This window comes from Canis lupus, chromosome 1, assembly GCF_003254725.2.
Source record: "Canis lupus dingo isolate Sandy chromosome 1, ASM325472v2, whole genome shotgun sequence".
Classification (NCBI taxonomy): domain Eukaryota; kingdom Metazoa; phylum Chordata; class Mammalia; order Carnivora; family Canidae; genus Canis; species Canis lupus.
Genome location: NC_064243.1, coordinates 54,580,489 through 54,602,034, shown reverse-complemented (window position 1 = coordinate 54,602,034; position 21,546 = coordinate 54,580,489). Strand labels below are relative to the sequence as shown.

At 46.6% G+C, this 21,546-nt stretch overlaps 1 protein-coding gene across 4 annotated transcripts in view; it reads left to right on the top strand.

The window, feature by feature from the left end:
• RPS6KA2 (ribosomal protein S6 kinase A2) overlaps positions 1–21,546 on the top strand; it is a 345,125-nt gene that overhangs the window by 155,203 nt on the left and 168,376 nt on the right. The window lies entirely within an intron of this gene.

Below are 21,546 nucleotides of genomic sequence, written 5' to 3'. Positions count from 1 at the left end.
GAACACATCTTTCTCTTCCGTTTTCTTGGGGGATTTAATGAATAATGTGTAGAGAAAGAAGCAAAGAAAATGTTATTATTATTATTATTATTTTTTTGCTGGTAACTTCTCTTCTATTTCTCCTTCAAGATGGTGAGACCTGGAGGAGAAAGGCTGGGGCACAGGCTCTGTGCACCATCTGAACTGCCGCGCCTCAAAGTGCTCACTGGCCCCAATGGGAAGGGTTGTCTGCACCAGGAGAGGGACTCCAGACTGAGGTGGAACACTCTAGAATGGCACACGCTGGCATCAGACCTCCTGAGACGGTGCAGGGCAAAACATAATGAGCACTGGGTGTTAAATGAGACTGGTGAATCACTAGTTCTGTCCCTGAAACTAATCATATACTATATGTTAACTAAATTGAATTTATTTTTTTAAGAGTTTTATTTATTTATTTATTCATGAGAGACAGAGGGAGAGGGAGAGGGAGAAGCAGAAAGAGAAACAGGCTCCATGCAGGGAGCCCGACGTGGGACTCGATCCCGGGTCCCCAGGATCACACTCTGGGCTGAAGGCAGCACTAAACTGCTGAGCCACCAGGGCTGCCCCAAACTGAATTTAAATACAAAGTTAAAAAATAATTAAAAAAAAAAAAAGCTAAACAAACACCAGCACACACACACACAGACAGACAGACAGACACACACACCCCTATGCTGGGGTGTTTGCACGCATCTGTATTTGGATAAGAGAGAAATAGAGCCGATGTGGCCACATGCTGAACTACTTTTCCTGCTTTCTGAAGGTTTTAAGTTTTTATTTTTTTTAAAGATTTTTATTTATTTATTTATTCATAGAGACACACGCACACACACAGAGAGAGAGAGAGAGAGGCAGAGACACAGGCAGAGGGAGAAGCAGCCTCCACGCAGGGAGCCCGACGTGGGACTCAATCCTGGTTTTAAGTTTTTGAAAACAAAAAGTTGGAAGGGAAAAAAAGAAAAAATACAATGGCAGAGAAACAGCCAGTGAAGGACAACGAAGTATTCTGAATAAGATGTGATAAAAAAAAAAAAACAAAAAAAACAAAACTCATGGGGATTGGGAGACGATGAGCAAACCTTTCTCCAGTTGTGGGGATTCCCTTTCTGGGCCTGAGGTCCCTCAGCCTGCAGGCCCATCTGTCACCTTGTTCCGTCTGCTGGGTCTCTGACACCTTATCAAAGTCGCGTGGTAACAAGAAGGAAAGCAGGAGAGACAGAGCATCCCAGAGCGTTCTGAAGCTGCCGAGCTACCCAGAGCCTTAACAGCTCGTAGCTGGCTGTTGCCAGGGAGGCTCACCCACCCCTGCTTTTGCCAAGTCCCTTTATTTAGGGAACGTGGAAAGGAAAGGCCATGTGGAAGGTGCTTGATCAGGGGACATTCTGGTGGACCCTATTTCACAGATTCAGGGTAATGTCTTCTCAAGAAAATAAAATTATTTGATCATAATATGTCAGAAACTATGTGTCAGATTATCCAGTAAAATACCCTGAGGTCCCCCAGGATGAGAGGCTCAGAGTGAGGGAGCTCCCAAAGTCAGAAAGCAACCGGGTGCAGAGGCAGCTCCTGACTGCGTGCTCCCCTCAGCCTCTGCCCTGCCCCTGCTTCTGTGCCTGCACCCACACCTGTTCCCACACCTGTTCCCACCTTCTGCACCAGCACCTGCTCCTGCACCTGCTCCCACACCTGCATCTGCTCTCACCTCCTGCGCCTACGCCGAGTCATGCTGTCACTAATGGTGCCAACAGAACAAACTTCACCCTTTCTGACTGAACACGGTCGGTGAGGGGTGGCTTGTTTCATGTCCAAATACCACATCCAATACTCAGTGCAGAGCCTTCTGACGATCTTTATGGTAATTCTGTAATATTTCTGCTGAAAGGTGTCTCATTTTTGGAGAAGTACAACGTGGCACTGGAAAAACTCTTTGGAATTAGCTGTGGTGCTCTTTCTTTCCAGGAGTTCAGAGGCAAGCACTTGTCAAATGAGAGGATATTAAGAGTCCTTTGCCCTGAAGTACGGGCAAGTGTCTTTGAAAACGTAACCAGTAGGGTTGGAGAATCACTCCGATTAGATAAAAACACAGCCTGCTATTGGCTCTCATCAGCTTCCCTGGTCGCACCGGAGGGAGATGCTTTTCCTGCGGGGTCTGCTCAGCGTGGTGCCCGGTGCTGGGGAGGAGGTTCCCCGTGAGACAGATTGGGACTGCTCATGATTGTTGCAAAGCCTCATAATCAACAACAGTAAGCTTCGGAAAATACAAGTGAGCATCTTTATTCGCATTTGTGAAGCAAGCGGCCCCTCTCTGGGTTATGTTCCCTTTGCCATTTGTTTCTGTTCCTCCTGCAAACTGGGGAGCCCGAGTCGGAGTGGCATGGTGCCTCTTCGGTCTCCGGTCCACTTTAGTATCTCCCTCCTTTCCATCCAAGCAGTTTGTAAAATGAACCAAGAGTCACAACTAAAATGCTGTTGGGTGATTTCATCCAGTCACACCAAACCTGTGCAAGGTTCAGGTTGCTCTGCCCTCTGTACTTCGGGTTATTAATAAGAAATCTAGGGAAACATTCATACATTTCTGGCAATTTGGCAAAGTCTCACCAGCCCTTCTAGATGTGGGTGAGAGTGTAGGTTCCGTCTTCTTGTGCCTGGTTCGAGAACTCTGGGGCCTGGCTCGACTGGCGCTCACACCAGGAAGCAGCCTCACGAGCCTCCAGGGATTATTTACCTCCTCAAAAAAGATCTAGGACAAAATAAGTGGAATAATGAACAGGAGGCAAGTTCGGAGGTTCGGGGCAGCCCAGTGCACCCCATCCAGCCCACGAGGAGCTCCGGGTGACGGAGGGAGCCCGCAGAGTCAGAGCAGTCGGGGACGGCAGGTGCTCCGGTGCAGTCAGGCAGTGGGAGGTTGGTTTGGTGCTTACCTGGTCAACTGAAGAGAGGTCCCCATACTCTAGGGGGTCAAGACTGGGTGTGAGGACCCCAGTGCAGCTCCAGAAGCCCATCTGGGGCTAATTAGATCCTGGATGTCCTCTAGCACCGGGAACCCTAGCAGGTGGCTCCAGGACCTGAGCAGCAAGGAATTACATAGCATCTGATCATCTCACCCTGCAGAGCGTGAGTTGTTTCTGCACATCATAAGGAAGCTTGATATGAGCAAAACAGAAAACGCCTGGGTTAAGTCAAGAAACGGGGTCAGATTCAAGGTTGAGTCGCTCGAAAGTGAAAGTGACCTCCGTGTGCCTTCCGCTCAGTTCCTCAGAGGGAACACGGTGAATACGGTCCAGCTGTGCTAGGAAAGCAGGCCGATTCCTTCGCTGTTAAAGGCCACGTGTTTTCAACTGTCTCCTGAGTAAAACCACATGCTGTGAATTTCCCAAGAAAAGTTGAAGATACAGAATAAAATTTTTCAAGTGGGAAAGAAAATTGGAATGAAAATGCACCTGGAAATAAGTTCCTGGTGAGATTTTTTTTTTTTTTAAGTAGCAAATAGAAATGGGAGGCTGTCCTCCCCCAGAGTGGCCTTTGCCACATGTGATCTGAAGGTGTTTTCTTTCTGAGACCACCTGAAGCCCCAGCCGGCTGACGTCACCTCTCCGCAGGACGGTCACATTCACAGCACAATACTCCTCTGGAGTCTCTCTTTTAACATGCCTTCACATCCTTACGTTTTTTAGCATTCAGTGGTTTTAGAAACCCAACAGCAGAGAAGAACAAAGGGCTATCTGGAGCACAGCTGTAATGGGAGCCTGTGTGGACAGGGTGCGCCCCCTGCCCCTGAATCCCAACTGCGTTCACCTTTGCTCATCAGCATCCGGGGCGGTGCTGAGTGAGGGACTGGCTGGCCTGGGTCAGTCCTGGGGGCACCCAAAATAACTACAAGCTCCTATGGATACACTGGTCCCTCTGAAGCTATATTTCAGGATGGACCCAGGGAGAAGCTCTGAGGAAGTATTAAGCCCAAGAGTCAGCCAACAGCATGTTGTACGCCTGCCCCACAATCCATTCATCACATGAATGTCATCATCATCATTAACCAGCTGGTCAGGCCCCTGCCTTGGGATTGTTCGTTGTCACCTCCACGGACTCTAAGTGAGCTTAGTAACTGGTGCCATAATATTCGATCACTGTCACCAGTGTTTCAAAGTGACAGCATAATGTGCCTCAAGGAAATTCTTTTCTCTCTTCCTTAAGATGAAAGCCTTCACAGCTGTCCTTGAGTTTCCTTTGTCTTTCTGTGAAAAATTATCTATCGTTGATAAAATGTTATGCTAAATGAGAAAACAGCCTAGCGGACACCACAATCCTCTGCAAAGTTCGGAAATACATAAGAAGTGAATCAACCGCAAGTTTCTAGTTTTATTGCTTGTAATAACCTGTTTTTCAGGCACCCTTACATAATGCTGTGCATTGAGATAATTGCATAATCTGGTTAAAAAAATCTTTGAACTGCTGCCCACACAATACAACACTTTCTTGTACTCACTGAGTTGTACAAGTGGTTACATCAATTGGAAGTAGAAGGTATGTTCTGCTTTTCACCAAAAAAAAAAAAAAAATTTAAGATGTAACCATGAGATAAAGTAGAGAAAGTACCAATGTCAAACCAAGAGATCTTGGTTCCGATCTGAACTGTGATCTTCACTTAGCTGGGGACGTGTTCTGTGCTGACGTTTTCTGGTAGACAGTGTCTGTGGCTATAAAATGAGCTGGACGAGGTAGGCAATGTGGTCACGTCAGGTGCATGTACCAGCAAGCAGGGGATTTTTGCACGGAGCTGTCCATATGGGCCGTGATTTTAGGTGCTAAAAATGAAACAAAACAAAAGGGCCTGTCCAGGTATCAGACCTGAGCCAACTGGAGTCACATGAGCTCTGTGTATCCACCGCAAATCTCACTAAGCTGCGCAGACACACACCAGTCCTGCAGTCTTATGTGTGGTCCTGGGAGACAACTTTCTACAGATTGCTCAGAGAGTCAAAATCATTTAGAACTTTGGCTGGAACATCAGGGTGGGGTGATGAGGGGATTGTCATCATTGTACCCTTGAAGCCAAAAACTGAGCTTTCCTGAACCCATAGAATGCGGTCTGTGTGCACATGCCTGACTCAATGTACCTTTGCACACAACACCATAAGCATATGATGCCCCTGGCCTTTGTGTGAGGCCAGCTATAGGGAATGTAGGACAGAGGCCTGAAAAGAAGCCATCCTTTCTTGGCTGCTTCCATCCCACCAGGGAGCCAGAGAATACCCCTCTTCTCCACCCCCTCATTCCTGATGCAAGTTTGGATGCTGTATCCTTTCAGTGGCTATGAGTAAGAACGTGGTGATAAAAGATTTCCTGCAGAGACCCCAAAATAGAATCCCGGGGAAGCCTCATCTCATTCCCCGGGGGAGAAAGGGACTCTTGCTCAGCAGCTTGGGGTGTGAGTAAGTTGTGCATGATTGTAATTCCCCAGGAGACAAGTGACACAATGTGGAGGGACTCTTCCTCATGGCATCTAAATCTGCCTGGTCCCCCTGGGGTAGGCAGTGGAGCAGAGGCCAGGGGTGGTGGGCGCTGAAGCTTGAGGGCACCTGGGACCAATGATGGGTGATGTTCGTTTTAGTGAAGTATAGTTGACACGTGACGTTACATGAGTTACAGGTGCACAACATAGTGACCCAACAAATCTGTGCATTATGTGCACTCACCATGAGGGTCGCTGCCACTTGTCACCACATAGCCGTATGACACTGCTGCAGTATCATTGGCTAACTTCCTCAGGCTGTGCCTTCTCTCCCCATGACCTACTCAGGCCACAACTGGATTCTGTGCCTCCCTCCCCACTCCACCCATGTTGCCCATCCTCCACCCCTCTGGCAACCTTTTCTGCTTTTTATTTGCCCATTTGTTTTGATTTTTAGATCCCATATATAAGTGAGATCACGTGACATTTGTCTTTCTCTGCCTTATTTCCTTGGCCTAATACCCTCTAAGTCCATCCATGTCGCAAATGGCACAATCTCATTCTTTTTCATGGCTGAGTAATAGTCCTCTGTGTGTGTGTGTGTGTGTGTGTGTGCACATGTGCACATGCATGCATCCCCAAACAATGAACGTTGCAAACGGCAGCTTGAGTATAGCTGAGTTAGACGGGAGCGCACAGGGGGTAGGGGCACTGGTCTGCCGTGCTGTGCTGACTGGATGGGAAGAAGGTGGAAGGAAGGAGCTCACCAGGAGAGCTGAGACCTGGTGGCAGAGGTAGTGCAGGGAAAGGGGGCTGGGAGGTGTGGTCCAGGTGAATCCTACAGGAACTGGCAGTTGATGAAATGCCCAGGAGGTGGTAAAGAAGGAAGGGGAATGATGTTTCCAGCGCAGGCACCCGCCTCCAAGTCTGAGGCCTAAGTGCTCAGGAACAGAGGGTGCAATGCCATTACCAAGGTAAGGACCTCCAAATGGGATGCAAGTGTTTGAGGGAATCAAGACTGGAGTTACGGTCATAATGGCCACCCAGCAGACAGTTGGAATTATGACATTCGAGCTATTCAGGGCTGTTGGAGCTGGAAATACTTCCAGGTTAACTGCGAAAGCTGATGGGTAGAAACACTCAGGTGGTGAGTTCCTGCATGGGAATCCATGGTTCATGAATATATGAATTTGCTCATTCGTTCTAACAAGACACATTACTTAAACATCCCTCCCACAGCTGCTGTTTTGTCAAATGAGACACAGCTTCTACTTTCAAGTGGCTCTTTGTCCAGTCACAACATGAACGCAAGTGGACAGTTAGGGTAGTTGTGGCGTATGTGATGGAGGTGTGTACATTATGCTGTAGGCTGTCAGGGAAAGAGCATGAAAATCAGAGATGGTGTGTGTGTGTGCATGCATATGTGTGTTATCTGTGTACACACATATGTGTATTTATATGTATTTAGTTATATATGTATTCAGAGTGTGCATGTGCAGGTAGAAAAAATTATCAGAGATGATGGCCCTTAAATGAAGCTTTGAAGGAAATTGGCTGAATCAAGGTGCTATTTTTAAAAAAATAACAAACCCACTGCATATGGATAGAGTAAGGCAGGACAGCTGTACTGAAGGGCTTCTGTTCATGGGTAGACCAGAAAGGTATTGAAGAGGCATTGGAGACTCCATGGATGTCATCCAAGGGACCTGATCTTTATTCTAAAAAGTATGGGCAGTCGTTGACTCTGTAGACATAGAGGGGCTGGACCAGCTTTGAATTTTGAAAATGTATCCAAATGGCAGCAGGAATAATCCCACAGTGCGTTGTACACATCAGAGCCGCTATCTGAGATGTGTAGAAACATAGGCCCATCCGTGCTCAGACATCTACAGAGCCCTCACTGCACATGGAAGACTATTCTGGTATAATCCAGAGGCACATGGCTTCACCCATATCTCTCCGCACACTTCCCATGCTGAGAGCAGACCCCAGTGCAGCACCATGGCTCGCAGATTGCAGGCATCAGTCTCAACACCCCTGCCAGCTGGGAGGAAAACCCAGTCAGGGGTGGGGTCTGATTTTATTCTGGATGAGTTGTGTGGCACAGAGGGAGAGCCCCTGCCCCGCAGCGTGTGCATCTTGGGCTCACTGGCACCACCCAGGCCCTCCCCATAGGTGAGATCTCCTGCGACATGGTGCTGCTCTCAGGGACACTTGCTCTTTCTACAAGGGCTTCTTACACAAGGAGGTTATCCCTGTGAGCCCCACCCCCACCTCTGGCTCTCACGATGCCCTGCTCCCTCCCCAACTCCAAAATCAAGGCGTGTGCAGGGTAGGGTATCATGAGAGCAGAACCTGTCCCAGGCCTCTCCAGCATCTGGTGCTGCCAATGATCCCTGGTGTGTTGCTGTAGATGCACCACGCCAGTCTCTGTCTCTGGCTTCACGAGGTGTTCTGTGTGTGTGTGTATTTCTCTTCTTATAAAGATAGCAGACATATTGGATTTAGGGCCCACCCAAACCCAATTATAACCCCATCTTAATTTGATTGCATTGGCAAAGGCTATTTCAAAATAAGGTCACATCCAGAGGTTGGGGTGTCTGGACTTCAATATATATTTTGGGGGGGACACAGACCACAACACCAGTCATCTTGATAACTATGTAAAAGTGGCAAATTCCCAGACCATAACTTCCTTTGGGCTTTTTATATTTTTAGTCCGTTGCTTAAAATATTTCCCAGCGAAAATGTGTTTGCAATGTACTTCCATGTTCGCAACCTAAGCCTAATCCTCCGTGAGAAGACTGGGATCTCGCTGAAGCAGTCGCTCTCTGCACATGGTGTGGGGGGTTCGCTGGAGTCTCAGGCTTCCTGAGAGTCCCCCAGATGCTCCAGCCAGGCTTCCTGGGCAGGAAGTGTAAGCACAAGAATAACCGGAAGCCGCGATGTTGTGGGTGGGGGACGGGGGGCGGGCACAGAAAATGAGGTACTTGTTGGCCCACCAGGGTGGCTGTCACAGCACCGGGCTTCAGGATGTACCATTGTAATCTCACATCTGTTCCCTATAAAGAGTTCTTTTTTTAAAATAGTGTATGGCATATGACCTTCCATTCCTAAAAATATGATTTCTGGTTACTGACTTGGCCCCTTACTTGGCCAAGGTGATGTCCAGTTACTGGCTGAAAGAGAGGAAGAGGGAGGGACGGGGAGGGGACTGGCCTTTATAAATCAATCTTCATCTGCCCTCTGTCCTGAATCACAAAACACATTGTGTCAAAAAGCAATGATGCTGTCTGGCCGCCAATCCACTACCCAACTACCACTTGTCTATCTGTCTGTTCACCAAATACTTGTCTTGCATATACCAGGCATCATATGGGGCTTGCAAAATAGACGCACCTCTGCCCTCACAGAGTCTACAGTCCCATAGAATAAAAGCACTAATCAAATGATTACACATAGACCCAAGTATTCCAATCTGAGTAATCACTCTTACCTTCAGAGCATCTGCCTGGGGGCAGACTGATCTGGGGGTTCATGGAAAGCATCCCTGGAGAACTGGTATTGGAGGATGATTCTAATCTCGGTGAAGGAGAGTGGGGCGTGTGGTGTGCTCCAGATGGGGTAACCAGATGAAGGTGGCCTGAGACATGTAAAGAGCTGGGTGGAGACCAGCAGCCTTGCTTAGGTTTGCAGGCAAGAAAGGTAGCCTAAACACTGATCTGGAAATAGGTCCAAGATTTGTGTCAGAACATCATGAGTGTTTCATGAAGCCTCTGCCACCATCAGCTCCTGTACTTGGGAGCACGTGTTCTGGTCCATTTCCTACTGCACTGAGGCCACGCTGTCCATTCCTCCAGTGATAATTAATCACCGATGAAGGCCTTGTGCTCAACCTTGACCTCTAATCAGGAAAGCACCTCTCCACTTGTTACTGTTCAAGGCTGAGCTGGTTATTCTTGACCTTTTGTTCTCCCATAGAATGAGTAGTTTGTCAAATTGCACCAAATAATCCCAGGGTTCTCTTTGGAATCAAGTTAAATTATTAATCACCTTGAGGAGGATTTACTTTCTCAGAATTTCGAGGATTCCTTTATCTTTGTGGGGTTTTTTTCTTCAACATTGGTTGTATTTCCATTTTCTCTAAGTGTCCTTTATTATTCAGTTAGGGATTCCTGGGTGGCGCAGCGGTTTCGCGCCTGCCTTTGGCCCAGGGCATGATCCTAGAGACCCAGGATCGAATCCCACATCGGGCTCCGGGTGCATGGAGCCTGCTTCTCCCTCTGCCTGTGTCTCTGCCTCTCTCTCTCTCTCTCTCTGTGACTATCATAAAAAATAAAAAATAAATAAATATTATTCAGTTATTATAATACTTTTATAATTAAATATTTGATGATAATTCAAAAATTACAGGGATTCCCTGGGTGGCTCAGTGGTTTGGCACCTGCCTTCGGCCCAGGGCATGATCCTGGAGTCCCAGGATCGAGTCCCATGTCGAGTTCCCTGCGTGGAGCCTGCTTCTCTCTCTGCCTGTGTCTCTGCCTCTCTCTCTCTCTCTCTCTGTCATGAATAAATAAATAAAAATCTTAAAAAAATTATTCTAGTTATATTTTAAATAGTATCATTCTAAAACTGCATTTTCAGGGCACTTGGGTGGCTCTGTTGGTTAAGCATCCAACTCTTGGTTTCAGCTCAGGTCATGGTCTCATAGTAGTGGGATCAAGTCCCTGCATCAGGCTCTGCACTCAGTGTGGAGTGTGCTTCAGATTCTCTCTCCCACTCTCTCTCTCACTCTCTGTCAAATAAATAAGATCATAAATAAATAAATAAATAAATAAATAAATAAATAAATCTGCATTTTCTAACTTCCTGGTGGATAAAAATACAGTAAGTTTTGCTCATTAGTCTTATGGATGGCAACTTTACTGAATTCCCTTAATTTGAATAATTTGCCCAAGATTTTGTAGATTTTTTTCATATAACCAAACATAATCTACAAATAGTTTTTCTTTCCAAATTTTATTCATTGTGATAAATTGTGCTTCTTATATGTTGTTAGCTTTAAGTTGCTAATATTTTGCTTTAGAATATATGTTTTTTCACAAATGAGCTTCACCAGCAAGTTGTTGCCATCTGCTTTGTACTGGCCCTCTCTGAAGAGCATTCTCTCATTCTGTGGTTTCTGGAAAAGAGTTCCCAAGGTTGTAATTATATTTACAGATAGATGAACAGATGAAGAGGTGGTGGAACTCGCCTATAAAATAATTCCCTGGGATTCATATTTTCTTTGTGGAAAGATTATTAACTGCTGCCTATTAACTAATTCTAAAACCTGTAAGATTTTTATTTTTCCTTAAGTCACTTTTCTTATGTTTTCCTAGCATTTGTTCATCTCACCCAGGCTTTCAAATTTATTGCCCTAAATTTGTTTATTACCAACTGTGATGATCCCGTTCATCTCTGCTGTCCCTGTAGCTGTGCCTCTTTCCATTCCTAAGTATTTATTGGTTGCATCTCCTTTTCAACTGATAATTCTTACCAAAATGTTTCAGTTTATTAAGTTTTTAAAAGTACAATTTTGAATTTGTCTTCTTTATTGTATCTTGTTTTTTTTTTTTTTTTTCTCTCATTGATTCTACTTTCCTTGGGTTTATTCTCCTGGGGATTTCCCCCCCATAATTCTTTAAATTATTTACTTAATTCATTAATTTATAGACTTCTTTCTATCAGAAGCATATGATGCTATAAACATCTCTCTAAACTTTAGCTTAATAGCATCCCACAGAGACTGAAAATCAGCATTTCTTTAAATCTCTCAAATCCAAATAATCTCCAATCTTTACCATAATTTGTATAATAACACATACACATTACTATAATTTGATTAATATGGTATAATATTATACAAATTATATAAGCTATTGAGATTGTATTTGTAAAATTTCCAATCATATAGGATTGTTAAGTGATAAAGTAAAAGTGATCTGTATGGTGTAGTAAGAAAAGTCAATCTATGTGGTAACAATTGTGAAACTATTGTTTAGGTAATTTACTGATCTGTGTGCTTTGTGGCCGAGAGTACCATATGGTCAATTTCTGTGCATATTTCAGGTGCATTTGGAGAGAATGCATAATCTAATGTGGTTGAATGTTGAGTACTATATATGTTCCTTATGTCAACTTTCCCCAAATGTTTTATTTAAATACTTAATTTTGTTTTTCTGCTTGATTTATCATTTATTGAGAGAGATGTTAAGAACTCCCTCACATAATAATGGATTTGTCAATTTCTCCTCTTGTTTCTATCAATTTTTGATTAGTATATTTTGAAAGTATATTATTCGGTGCATACAAGTTTAGAGTTATTGAATCTTCCTGGTAAATTGAAACTTTTCAACGTATAGTGATATTATGTCTTCAAATGTTTGTGTAATTTGTGTGTCATTAATGTTGCTTTATCAGCACCCTTTTCAGTAGTATTTGTGAGATATATCTTTTGTCATTCTTTGATTTATAACTTTTTGTGTCTCTTGTTTTAAATATATCTCTATAACTAAACTTATTTCATTTTATTTTTATTTGTTTTTTAAAGATTTATTTATTTTTAGAGAGAGAGGATGCGTGTGGGGGGAGTGGCAGAGAGAGAAGGAGATAATCTCAAGCAGACTCCCCACCAAGCACAGAGCTTATAGTAAGGAGGTGGGGATCTCATAACCCTGAGATCATGACCTGAACCAAAACCAAGAGTTGGATGCTCAACTGACTGAGCCACCAAGGCGCCTCAGCTAAATTTATTTTAAACCAGTTTAGCACCCTCTTTGTATTTTAATGGGAGAGTTTAGCCCATTAACATTGATTATAATTTTTCTATATATGTTTATACATAAACATATATAAATGTTTATATGGTGTATGGTTTAGTTTGCTTTTGCTTTACTTACAAACCTAATTAGCCTATTAGTGTTTTGTGGAAGAACACATAAGCTTCAGTGATTAGAAAGAAGGGACTTTACTATGCAAGGAATAGAAAGTGACATGAATACCGCATTGGCATTGGTTTCCTTTGCCCCTAAGTTCCAAGGGGACATTGGCAGATAGATACCATGCTCACGGTGAAACTGCATCCCTGTTGAGAAACACTGAGCTTGGGGGACCTGGTATTTTATAACAAGTAGTAGCAAGCCTGCTCTTTGTCTTGGAGAGAAACATTACTTCATCCGACAAGGATGCTTGCTGCCAAAACAATCCTGAGAAATGGCCGGCCAAGCAGTGGGCAGTGCCTTATATTTTCACATACTCAGCAAGAATGAATAAAAAATGCAGAGACACCTGGGGCCCATGGTGGCTGCACTCTCAACAAGACATTAGATGTTCACTCTAATTACCATCCTGCCGGATATGCTACTTTTTAAATCAAGATTTCATTTCTAACTTGATGCAAGTCCACAGATTGTGCAATACTTTGATTTTTTTTTTTTTTTTATTTAATGCAGTTCATAAGTGTTTAGCTTTCCCTGTAAGTGTCATTGTCAGTCAAATTTCTTGGGTTGTTTATCGGGAAGTGTCTTCATTTTGCCCTTATTCTTGAAAGAGGTAGACTCTGAAGTTACAATTGTTTTCCCTTAGCACTGTTTACTCTTCTGTGGCTTCCAGCAGTGCCATTGAGATGTCAGTTGAACTCTAATTAACATTCATTTGTAGAAAACCTGTCTTTTCTTCTCGTTGCTTTGAAGAAGATGGGCCTGCAGGTTTAATATGAATTTAGGTATGGATTTCTATTTAATCCTCCTTGGGACTGTAGGGGGTGCTTCATAAATTTGAGGATTGGTATATTTTATCAACTCTGAAAAATTCTCAGCCCTGTATTTACTTGTCTTTCCCTCTCTCAGAGGCATACTGGATTTTTCTCTGCCCCCACCCCCACCCCAGTCTTCCATGTGTCTTATACTGGCTTTCATATTTCTTGTCTTTTTTACTTTCTTAGTTGCACTCTGTCAATTATCATCAGATCTAACTTCTCCTTTATTAACTATTTCTTGGACTTTGTCCAAACTGTTATTTATCTACTGAGTTTTTAATTTAAATAATTGCAGTTTAATTTTTAATGTTCTACTTATCTTCACAAATCTGTTTGATCTTTTATAACCTCTAGTTGCCTTGTAACACTTTCCATCCTTTTGTATTTTAAACATATTTCATATTATTTATACAAAAATTTCAACCTCTCCATATTTGCAAGTATGATTCTGCTACTGGTGATCCCTGCTGACTCTTGCTCATGGTAGTTATTTCCTCGTGTATGTAGCAGTTTGTGATTACGAGTCAAGTTCCTTAGAATGTTCTCTGTTTAAGCTTTGAGATATATTTAAAGTAGTTCCTTCAGAGTACTTGTATTTGTCTCTGCCTGGTCCTCAGGATGCTACAATCTGAGACCATTAAAAAGTAAATGTTTGGCTTGGGGTTTTTCAGGCTGGGAGTATTCATTTTGGCTTGGAACTGGCCTATGAGCTGCAGGAGGCTGACAGGAGGAACTCTGTCCTTTGTCATTTCCAGAGCTCACACCTGAATAAGCCAGGCTCCTCCCAGAGTGAGGCTCTCCCAGCATTCCCCCTACAATCCGCTCTGTGGGGACCACTATTTTCCCTGCAGAGTGTCTCTGACCCAACTTTCCACCCTGCACTGTCCCAGGTTCTCTCCAGATCCCATTCTCCAGACCCTGCTGAAACTCAGGTCTGGATTATAGGGATTGACATCAGACCAGAACAAACATTGCTTCCTCTTCAGGATTATCTTGTTATCCTCAGATTTTGCCTACATTTGTGTTCTCCTGCTTACTGTTGGATCAGCCATAGTTTTAAAAAAAGAGGATTTTCTTCTTGTTTTATCCAGCACTTTTATGTGTCTCAAGAAGGTTCCCCCTGCCTATGTCATCCGTCATATTACCAAGAATGGAGCCATTCCCTACCCTGCCACCCCACCTACCCGCCACCCCCTTGGCTCCTCCTGTGGTTCTCTGATGAGGAAGACCTACCACAGCACCATATTCCAAGGGGCTTATACCCTGTTGCTTTTAGTGTCTCTGAGAATTTCTTTTATGTGTCCAGCTAGTTCCCATCTCTAATATCGGTATTTAGTGTTTGGAATGCTCTAGATGTCTATGAAATATTGTTTAAAAGATGAACATTTTTTTGCTCAGAAAAACTTCTGGCAGAGATTTTACATTCTCCTTTGTACCCAGTCCAGGTCTTGAGGGACATTTCTATTTTGAGGATTTTTTTTCCTTTTTAAGTTACAGAAACCCTTCCTGCTATAGTTTTCACCTGTTTCCTCTTTCCTGATAACTCCCTTCCTCTTAACGTTCCCCTGTAATTTATGTAGAGGCCTGGGCTGACAAGAAAAAGCCCTCATTTCTCTGTTCACAGTCAGGTCTTGTCACATACTGTCAGACCAGATGCTCCGTTCTCTAGGAAGCCTGTTTCCCGGTGTCTTCATCACAGAGGCTCCTGTCACATCCATGGACTGAGAGGTGTGGGTTAGGGGTTAGTCTCCTTGGGAGGCAGAACAAAGCACAGCAGACCAGGTGGCTGGACACTGCATGCATTTGTTGTTTCACATTTCCAGAAGCCAGAAGTATGAGATCAAGGTGCCAAGGGCCGTGCCCTGCTGGCAGATGTAGCGGACTTCTTCCTCACCTCTTCTCCCTGCTGGTGGCCACCATGATGCTCCTGGGCTGATGGCTGCTCCAGTCCTGTTTCTGTCTCTGTTGTCACATGGCCTTTCTATAGGACACCAGTCACGTTGGATTAGGGCCCACCTACTCCAGCAGGCCATCATTTAACTCATGACATCTGCAACAACCCTGTTTTCAAATAAGGTCACATTCTAGGGGTCAGGGCCAGCACTTCAACCTATCTTTTGAGAAAGAAACCCATAACAAACAACGTGTAAACACTAGTGAGGTCAAACCCAGAGGATCCACAGAGGCTGTCACCTCCCAAAAAAGAATGGTCCTTTTGCCCCTCCCTTAACAATGACTAGAAAAGACCAAGCATAGGGTAGCATCTACATAACACATTTTCAGAGTTCTTCTCTTGGCCACACACTAGGGTCCCTTCCTTCTCAATGCTACCTCACCTAACAAGCTTCCCTTTGGAAGCTCAAGTAAATGTGTGGTCTCATGAGGAAACTGGCCTTTAATAAGAAAACTTGGCCATTCGCACCAAAGGCACTCCCAGCATCTGTCCCCACAGCTGCAAGGAGGCCTGTGGAGGCTGCTGCTGGACTTCTGTCTGTGAGATGCTCTGTCCACGGGATGTTGGCCTTGTGGCATTTCCTGACCAAGTGTAGCTGTCTATGGGAATGAGGATCCTAGACGATCACCCTCTTGGTTGCCACTCTCTTCTTTGATTTCTCTTGATACACACCTAGTAAAATACCTGACACATTGTTGTGTAGTCACTGAAGGGCAGGTCCTGTTTGGACCCTTTCACCTCATGTAAGTTCACACAGTAGGTTCAGCATCCCGAGCCAGAAGATGGAGTTCTTGTGTCTACTTTGCAGATTTCATAAGTGTGTTATACAGATGAAATGGTGAAAAAAGACCCCGCTCTTGAGAACCAGCAGATGTCTGAAAGTAGTCACAATAAAACCCCTTTAAATAAACGTGTGAAGGGCTGCCGAGGTGGCGGTCCTGAGTGTTTCCAAGTTGGGAGAGGTAGAGGAGCCAAGAGTCATCATCTGATGCTCTAAGTAACACGAGGAGCTGAGGGAAGACTCCCTCACACGGCCTGCAGCGTGAAGGGGTTGGAGTTGGCTTCTCGGGAGCAGCACTGCCCCGTACTGTGAAGTAGGGGAGCGTGGCCAGTGAGTGGAGGCAGGTGGGCAGGAAGGGCAGCCCGAGCAGTGGCCACAGCATGCACAGTGTGGTGCACACGGAAGCCCACCTTCATTCACGCAGCATGTCAGCGTAGCCCAGCTGTGTTCTGGGGCGGGAAGGAGAGGCAGGTGGTGAGGACAGGGAGCGGTGACCAAGAACTGCACAGCTTCTCTGCTCTGGAGTTTGCGCTTCTCCTGGAAGACCTGGGGACCTGTGGTGCGTGGGGGTAACTTGACCCAGTTTGCCTCTAGAAAGATCATTGTAGTAGCAGGACGGCAGATGGGTTGTGAGGGATGGCGTCTGGCCAGTAATTACCGTCTTCTGGCAGGAACTGATGGGGACCCAAACTGTGATGCTGAGAGCAGGGCTGGAAAGATGAGAGACGTGAAAAATACTGAGAAAGTCTCAACAACAAGTCTCTATGTCCTTGGATTTTGAGAATAAAGAAACACCAGAAGTGAATGTAATTCCTGCCTCTTGGTTTGGGCAAAGGGGTAAACAGTTGTGCCCACAGAATTCCATAGAGTTTAACAGGGAGTTTTCAGATAAAAATGCTAGAATTGGGGGTCTTTTCCTTTCCCAGGCATGTCACTAGCTTTCTGTGTGAAACTCAAGGATTTTAACAAATGACAACTTTGGTGAGCAGTTTACAATTTTCAGAGCACTTCCTCATTTTGCTTTACTTGCTCAGAACTGCCACGTTTGTAGGTGACAACCTGGTGAGAATAGCAGCACAGGTTCCTGCCCCTGGCCGGCCTCTTCTGCATACCTCCATTCTCAGACTTGCCTGAGCCCCCGCAGAGGGGCCATCCTGTGCTCTGTGGCCTCTGCCTCTGCAGCATCCCTCCTGTCACCCCCAGCAGTGACAACCACACAGGTCTCCCAACACTGTCAAATGTCCCCCTGGGGGACATAGCCCCAGTTGAGAACCCTGTTCCAGAGGCTCAGAGTTTCAGGAAGGGTCAAGTCACAATCAGGACAGTGGGTAGAAACATGATTTGGATATTTCACATCCGACGTGCATTCCCTCGGAGCAGACGCTGGTACTATCCCACGGGGCCGGCTCCACCCCCCCCCCCACCTCCCCACAACTTGACACCAGCACATGTGCCTGGTACCACACGGATACATTTCCAGGAGTTTCTTGTTCATTTTTCTATCATTTTACATTCGACATCTGATAAACCGTGTAGGCAGAGGTTGTGTCTAATTCTGCTGGCTGCTGTCCTGCCAGCTTTGCGGGCACCTGCCATCCCGAGTCGTGGGTGCAGTGACTGTGAGCTCTCGGTCCCTGGAACTGCATCAGAGGGAATTCTCCAAAGCCTGGGTTTCACGTGGCTTTCTCTAGAGAGCAGGTTTGCGTGCTTCTGCTAGGCACCCGGGTGAGAAGTAATCAAGACCACTTGAGGTTTTGCTGCTGTTTTCAGATGGGACAGGGGTGGGGGACAGGTGCATGAAGGCACAGGCCTGGATGAGGAGGGCTGTGTGGGCGCCAATGCCCGCTCACCCGGTCTTCTCCGCGGAGTGTCACTGCTCAATCATGAGCCCTTGTCTGCAAGGGGGGTTATTTCCATCCACCTCACGCTGAGGATGCAGCTCTGCAAGATCCCCACACTGGGCGGGTGGCTTCTGTCCTCTGAGGCCCTTGCTGCCATAAATGGAACCTCAGTGTAGCAAACCTGGATGTCATTTTTGACTTGTAACTGGTTTGTTGAACAAACATGGCTTGTGATAGCATCAAAACACACCTTTCAGGACTTGTCAGAGTGAATGACAGGGACCCCATCACTTCGTACAGCTTTTTCTTCCCAGTCCCGAGTAAAAGACTACCATGTTTGATTAAAGTTTTAAATACTTGGCTAAGAAGTCAGTATTTCCAGTCCTAAGGACTGGCCAAACTCACAGCATGTTGGCCTGGCTTGAGGCCGCCTCAGCAAGGAGCCTGCTGTGTCCCTGCCCAAGTCAGGGCAGGAGGGGAAGGGATACAGGGAAAGAACACAATTAGTGAAAAATGGTCTGCACACAGGTGGCCTCACTCTGACCCTCTCTCTCATGAACAGCTGTCTTATCTTCTGGGGTTACTGCAGCTTGAGCGCCCCCCCCCCCCCACCTGGTCGGCATGCCCTTCCAGGACACAGGCCTCTGGATTTGGAAGTCACTTAGAATTCTTGGTGCCAGCCCTGGGCCTGGTGCTGCTCGCTTCTGCTCCACGCAGTGGCTCAGAGACCCCCAAACTTGCCCTTTCCCACGTGGTGGCACCTGATCTGTTGGAACCCTCCCTGCATCCTTCTGCCCACAGGCCCTGTGAATACAGGTCCACTCAGCAGCTCGTGCCATGCCTCCCAGAACAGAAACCATCCCTGGTCTCTGGGACTCAGCTCTGATCTGCTGCATCCCCAGCAAATCACAGCTGTCAAGGTGCAGCTCGAAGCAAAGGAGGTGGCCTCCTGCCTCCCTGGTCCTTTGGGTGGAGGGAAAGGAGGCTGTGACGGTACAGATTTTGCCAAAGTTATCTTCCGCCCAAAGCCTTCCTCTCCTTCCTATCCAGGGCATGTTTTGTTCTCAAAGACAAGGGAATTCCAGGGTGGACCAGACCTTAGTTATTATTTCTGAAATTCTGAAATTGTATACCTAAGGTGTCTCGGGGACTCAGTAGAGCTTTAATTTTCATTAATCAATCATGAAACCCCGTTTGTTCTAAATTCTCAATAACCCTGCTCTTCTACAAGCTAGGACCCCACCTCCTCTGTTTGCCCAGGAAATGTCTCCTTATCCCTAGGGCTCACCCCAAATGCCACCTCCTCCTTGGCTTCTCCAGCTAGGACTGACTTCTCATTTATCTCCATCTGCGTTGTATTTCCTTACATGTTGCTTTCATGCTGCATAAAAACTGCATCATGTTTGTTTATCTGCTTATTCTCTCTTCATGGGACTGGGAACTTCTGTGGGTCAGGAGCCATGCTGCAGTCATTTCTGTATCCCTAGGGCTGAAAACAGCCCCAGGCACCCAGATTCGTGATCACCCGTGGAACCGGGGTGAATGCACACAGCCAGTCCAGTGCTCTCTTACAGGCAGCAGTAGCAAAGAATGAAATGTCAGGCTTCCTGTGTTTAAGGCAGGGGGAACTTAAAGTCCCCAGAAGAGCTTTGTCTTCTCTCCAAGCTTCCTCCTCCCTACCATTAGGGCACTAACCTTAATTAAGCTCACCCTTTGCCCCCAGTATTTGGGGAGGATCATTTAGGCCCAGGTTAAAAAGGGCCCTGATACCTACCTACTACAGATGTGGTGGTCTGGAGGTATGCATCATATGAGCACATGAAGTGGTAGTAAATGATTTTTAGAGATTTTGATATACTTACTTTACCAGGTTAAAGATAAAGGCAAACAGAAATGTTCTAGCAATGAAATTACTTCTGTAATTGAAAATATGAAAGCTTTTTTTTCCCCTCTTTTGAGACATCCAAGTTCAATAGAAGAACAGTTTGGCTGCACTCAAATGTGGGGAGATCATGAGCGCCCCATAAGACATTTCCTTTCCAATTCTCTTACACCAGGTCAAAATGCTCTTGTGGCAAATCACAAGCGTTGATTTAGGCCTGCCCGAGGCTTTGTCCTTAGGAGGATGCCCCTGAGCTGGCACAGTTGTCATACTGTCCTCCTGTCTCTGATCTGTTATACAGCTCCCCACAGTGAAGCTTGTTAGAACCGGCCCCTTCCTCATCCCAGGGCCTGGTGAGCAGCCCCAGGTCCGTGATCCATCAGCCGCTTTCCGCTAGAGCCGCTACGTGGCATAGCCCTGGCCTATCTGCATTTGTTCAGGGCCAACATGCCTCAAGCGGTGGCCAGGGAGAAGGGGAAGATTAGGGGGTAAGAAGCTGTTTTGCACAGTAGGGATAGTCACCCTCCAGCAGAACTCTTGAGGGAAGCAGGAACCAGTTTTGACGTGCACATTTTCATCTTCGAGGTGCACAGTCGGAACACAGAACACGCGAGGTGAGTGTGCTCACACTTGCCAAGCAAGGGAGTGGCAGCACCAGCACTGGCTCTAAACTCGGGTGCTCATCACTACGGAGCCTGTGGCATCCAGTCAACCCCAGAGAGCTTATGTGACCTCACCTCCTGACCCAGATGCCAAAAATTACCAGTTCTTATTTGGGGCATCCACCTTCCCTCCTCACTTTAGCAAAGATTGCCCTTTGCAGGTATTCATGCCCATCGGCTTAGCTAAGGGGATGACAGGACACTTGGGGCTTTTCCACCATCTACCTGGTGAAAGAGCAGTATTTGTCACACAGTACCATATGCATGAATGCTTCTGAACTTTTCAGGGGGTGGTGGCAGGATGCTACTGACATTATTTGACCCTAATTTAAGCATTGACTCAACACGCGCTCCTCGCACAAGAGTAAAACAGAAAGGGCTGCAGGGAGCTCTGAGCTCAAAGATCTGGAACTGTGTATAGCCCTCTGGGGAGCATTTCTAGAGAAAAAAAAAAGTGTGTTCCCCTTTAAGGCCAATCCCCTGCACCCACAGCCAGCAGCTGGCCTCGGGGAGCGCTGCCTCAGGACCCGGTCTGCCGGGCCTCCTAAAGTCATCCGTTTGGATAATTTTCTATATATGGAGTCGGAGGTCATGGAGAACGGATGTGTCTTTGTTTTCCAAGCGCTGCCCAGGGAGGTTTCCCCAGACCGCGTGGGGACCCGTTCATCCCAGGGGAGTGAGGGAGGGACCCGCAGGTCAGGGCGCGGGGACGCGGGGACGCGGGGACGCGGGGACGCGGCGGGGCCGGGAGAGGTGCGGCGCGCACTGCCGCGGCTCACGGAGTGCCCCGGGTTTTGTTTCATTTTTCCCAAAATGTTCGCTAATGAACAAAAGTTTTGTTGGGCACGGAAGACCATTGTGCCAACGTGTGCATGTGGCCGCTTTCAGGAAAGAAACCAGAACGATACCCCCGAGCTAGACCACAGCAGCGGGGCAGCGGGGCAGCGGAGCGGAACCGGGGGCAGGCGCCCGAGCCGCGGGGCCCGCACCGCCCGCGGGGAGACGCCGGGGCCGAGCAGCCGTGCGCGGTGCTCCCGGCCTCCGCGGGGCTCCTCAGGCCTGCGCCGCCCCGGGCGCCCCCTGGGGGTGTGGGCGGGGGCGGGGAGCGCGCTGGGAGTCGGCGGCATGGGGGCGGGGAGGGAGGACCGCCTGGGG